The sequence below is a fragment of the Palaemon carinicauda genome, chromosome 5, assembly GCF_036898095.1.
Source record: "Palaemon carinicauda isolate YSFRI2023 chromosome 5, ASM3689809v2, whole genome shotgun sequence".
NCBI lineage: Eukaryota > Metazoa > Arthropoda > Malacostraca > Decapoda > Palaemonidae > Palaemon > Palaemon carinicauda.
The window spans coordinates 182,833,600-182,839,094 of record NC_090729.1 but is presented as its reverse complement, the minus strand read 5'-3'; positions in this window follow the sequence as shown (position 1 = coordinate 182,839,094).

Below are 5,495 nucleotides of genomic sequence, written 5' to 3'. Positions count from 1 at the left end.
CCTTAGCTTTATAGCATCTTTCTTTCCCATGTAGTGTTGTAGCTTAGCTAGAAATAATAATAATAATTTCACTTGCTACATGTCTGGAAAATACTGTCCGATGGAAGAGAGACCAAACTTCCATAGAAAATGACCGATCTGCTATGGAAGGCAGACTAGACCCCGGGTGAAGTAAGACCAAACATCGATTGAAGGAGACCAATCTAAGGTAGAAGGGAGACCAAACGACGATGGGTAAAAGACCAAACAATAATTTAACAGAGACCAAACCTCACTGGAAGCGAAATCAGCTTACAAAAGAATGGAGACCAATCTTCAAAGAAAGGAAGACTATAAGACGATGGATAGGACACCAGACTGCAATGGAAAGGAGACCAAACTTTATGGAAGGAAGGAAAAATTACGATGAAAGGGAGACCAAACTTCAATGAGAGGAATACCAAACTTCTCGAGAAGGGACATCAAACTTCAATAGAGAGAACTCAAAGTAGGCTACGTTAGAAGGATGAAAATGGGAGACCAGACTAACAAAAGTGACGCTAATAGAAAGAACACGAATCTTAGGGGATGGCTGGACAGTTAAAAAAGAGAGGCTTGGGTAATAAAATACTTCACGAGTCTCATCAAACAGCTCCAAAATATTGTAAATACAAAGATTCCATTCCCATTTTAAAAGTGTCCAGAGACGATGGGATCACAGGTGATTGCAATATCCCTCGGTGTATATCTAATTTCTAATCATGTTCTGCCATTTAACTCCCAATATTCATCTGAGGGCTTTGATTTAAAAACCCAAGATAGAGACGACTGGTGAAATCTAACCGAGGCCCTTTGCATCAATAGGTGTAGCAGACGATGATGATGCATAAGATATACATAGACATACTTGTATATAGTATACGTATATGAGTGTTTCTGTTCGCCCTTCCACCATAAACCAACACAGACCTTCGTCTGTCCGCGTCCGGATTAGGTTTGGCTTTGTTGCGTATCATAACCGGATCAAGTCACTTAATGGCCGCGCAGATACGGATTCATAATGGAGGTCAAGTACGGATAAAAGGAGATTTCGCGCCAAAGAGAAGGAGAGAGAGAGAGAGATCCTTTTCGTGCCTCATATGGTGTTGAATCTCTTAACACTTTCTAATTAAGAGGATTAGGGCGAGGAATGTAATTCAACTCTCTTTCATACAGGGCGCTTTTATGTAAGGCGGGTTTAGGCATTGGACGTTTCTCTTCAAAGACTCGCTTATTACTTACTACTCGGATCATAGAGGGATTTTGCTTATTCGAACTTGCATATCTAAAAGTTTACTATTGTTAAAAATGCTAAAATGCCGTTTTTTAAGGAAAAAAATACATGGGTTTTCATAATTTTCCTTAAGAAAATTTTAGATAATCGATAATAACTATTTGTAATAACAATAAAAATATCAACACTAATAATCATTATTACCATTATCACCATTATAACAATGATAATAACATGTTAACAACAACAACAACAACAGCAATAATAGAAAATCATATTGGAGGCAAAAGGAATGATAAAGAATATAAAATATATTGAAAAAAGCAATAACGGAAAACTAATGTTAGAGAAAGGAAGTACATACCGGAAGAGAGAGAGAGAGAGAGAGAGAGAGAGAGAGAGAGAGAGAGAGAGAGAGAGAGAGAGAGAGAGAGAGAGAGAGATTCTTGAGTTTGTTCCTTGAAAATTTTCACGCCTAGGTAATTTTCTATTTTAGTTTTTTCAGAGGAAATAATATATAAATGAGCGAATTTACATTTTACGAATAAAGCAGGTTTTAATTATTCGATAAATCTTGAACAGACGAAAGAGCAAAAGACAAAAACAATGAAATAAAAAAAGAGGACACACAATTTATGAATAATTAATAATCTCATATAGATGAAAGAATTTACATTTTACGAATAAAAGATCGGTATGAAATATTCGGCAATTCTTAATAGATGAACGAAGGGTCTTTAAGAGCAAGAAAAAAAAAGACCAAAACAATGAAATAAGAAAGCAAAAATATTTTATTAAGAATTAATGTGATTATATACCAACTTTTTGAAAATTAGAAGCACTAAAGAATTGGCAAGACGAAAATAACAACGTACCAAAATACAATAATATATGACAGCAATGAATCTCAAAATAAATATTAAGAAACCGATTTTGGAAAAAAAAGGCAAATTGAACAACGAAAACTAATCATGAGAAACAGGGAAAAAATAATGAAGTGGAGTTAAACCGAAGTCTAAAGTTTCACGAAAAAACGAACCGCCTGATCTCCGCCATTAGAGGGTATTACGACCTCATGAGGGGGCCTCTGTCAGGTTTATCCTTAACACCCCCCCCCCAATCCCCCCAAAAAACCAGCACTCCTTCCTACATACCCCCTACCCCTCGAAAACCCACACTACCTCCCCCCCAGAAACATTTTCCATTCACCCACTATATTTTTCTACTTTCTGATCTTCTATTAAAGGTTTAAATTCGCTCATGAATGGCAGAGGCAAGGGCCAGTGAAATGTCCTAGCAAGCAGGACAATGCCCTAGAGACTGATCATATATGATCAGCGCCCAAGCCACCTCTACGCCCAAGCTAGAACCAGGGAGGGCCAGGCAGTGGCTGCTGATGACTCAGCAGATAGATCTATAGGCTCCCCTAAACCCCCTATCCTTACCTCACAACGATGGTAAGGTTGCAGACACTAATGGCACTAACGAGTCTGAGCGGGACTCGAACCCCCGTCTGGCAAACACCCGACAGAGACGTTACCAATCAGGCCACAACAACCCCTCAGATATTAACGTGATTTTTTCCCATTTTTCTATTGGGTAAGCACGATTGCCTTCTTCTTGAAAGACTTTTCTTTGGCTTTGGGGTACCATAGTCCCGATCGGCTGCCCTGCCTGACATCGCTTAGACCCCGGTAGCGTATGTTCATGTGTTGTACCAGTCACCAGCGTCATTCCTCCCAGCAGCGAGGAGTCTTAGCTCCTTTCTGAACTCATATGAAAATCTTTTGAGAAATCCAAAATCCAAAATGAACTTCGTTTTATTTTTTTTTTATTAAGATTAAATTTCCTTGATTGAATATACTCTATAAAAACAAATATGCATTGCTTTATTTCATGGAATTTATTTACTTTTTGTTTTCAATAATTAATGAATATTATGTAAAATAAAAAAGCCAATTCTATGACTTTTAATCTTTTGAGAAATCCAAAATGAATTTTTTTTTTTTTACTAAGATTTCCTTTTCTAGATCGTAAATATTCTATAAAATCGAAAATGTTTTGTATTATTCCAAGTGATCTATTTACATCCTGTTTTCAATAACAAAGGAATATTATTTAAAATTCCAAAACTAATTTTATATTAAATTTTTGTCTTAAAACTCTACAGTAAAAACTTACCATGAAGTAAAAATATTTAACCAGTTTAATTGTATTAGGTTAAATAAAAAATAAAACGATTGGGAGAAAAAAATTAATTCCCTATATAGTAAAGAGCAAGTGCCTGGGTCTATCTATATATCTATCTAACTTTATATATATATATATATATATATATATATATATATATATATATATATATATATATATATACAGTATAAAATTTCTTGTCTCGATCAGCTGTATTACCAGACGCATAACTACTTGGTCTCTCCCCATCCCTCAGATATGAGGGAGAGGGAATAGTCATACCCTGGTGAGAGGAGGTGCCCCGAGATGAAAGTGGGAGGGGGTGGGAACGGTTGAATATTCAACAGTCAATTTTTGACGGGTCATGTACACTAGTAATAAATAAAAAAAAAAATATATATGTATATATATATATATATATATATATATATATATATATATATATATATATATATATATATATATAAAATATTTAAGTAAGTAAACAACGTAGATTAAAGACTAAACATAAAAAGTTGAGACAGGTCAGATTCAGTTCCTGACATCAGGTCAGGAGAGGGCTACAAACGGATACTTATTTGTCTTCTCTATTGTCAGCTTCATTTAAGGACAATAATAAAAAAAGGCTGGGCTCCGGAACGTTCAGCTAGGCTCCACAAGGCACTAGAAGAATTGGAAGACCCCGCCCCACAGGGCTGAGGACTTTGAAGCGAGAAGTAGGAGATGATGAATGGAGAAGTGTTGAATTAATAGCTCAAGATAGGGACGACTGGCGAAATCTAACCGAAGCTCTTTGCAATAATAGGCGTAGGAGATGATGATGATGAAAAAAAAGGGTATTTAATTCCTCACATGTTGGCAACGGGTTTTGATCGGCCGTGGATTGGATTTAAAGGATTTGGAGGCCATTATGAGTGAAAATCCAGTTGTTCCACTAAAAAATGTTAGTTGATGTTGAATAGCAAGAGCGAGAGGATTGGGAAGTGGGTTACAGTAGAAAGCTTAAAAGTGGGCGGGGTGGGTGGTCCTGGACATTGACAATAATGGGTTACTGGGATAATTCTATTGATTTTCTTTCGCTATTTTATTTTCATAAATAAAAAAAAAAATATTAACCCAACTTAAACTAGTCACGGCAGCAACGAATTCAGTATATGACACTTTTCTTAAAATACATAATAGGCCCAAACTGCATCCAAGCTTGTCCTAACCTCTGAATTAACTACATTGATATCATTATTACTAGCTAAGCTACAACAATAGTTTGAAAGGCAAAATGCAATAAGCCCAAGGGCTAAAACAGGGAAAATAGCCCAGTGAGGAAAGGAAATAAGGAAATAAATAAACGATATAAGAAGTAACGAACAATTACAATAGAATATTTTAAAAATATCAACAACATTTACGGATAACAATTCCTCGTCACGACTAGGAATGTTGTTATCTATAATGTTACATTGATAAATTAGGTTTACATTATTCCCCCCCCCCCCCCCCGCTGTCAACAAAGATAGTTTCTCATGGAAACATTTCTTTGATCTTAAACCGCAAGAGAATATTTAATTAATTTTCTAATAATTTTCTTATAGTTTTATTCAAGTATTTGATTTATTTTTATTTAACGAAAAGGCGAAAAAAGGTCAATAAAATTATCATAATAAAAAAAAAATTCTACTCAACAAGAATAGTTTACTAAAATATAGAAAATATTACTCATAAATAAACCAAGAAAACAGTGAATTAGGAACATAGACCAACAATAATGAAAATAAGATGAAAAATAATAAAAGGAATTTGCGATAAAACTACAGAATTACTTCTAAATTCGAGTAGAGCTAAAAATAATATATATATATATATATATATACATACATACATACATACATACATATATATATATATATATATATACATACATATCTATATATATATACATACATATTTATATATATATATATATATATATGTGTGTGTGTGTGAAAAAATAATATATAAAGAAATAATAGAGGTATTCTACCTTATCTACTCTGTGTAGTTATGGTCCATAATTTAC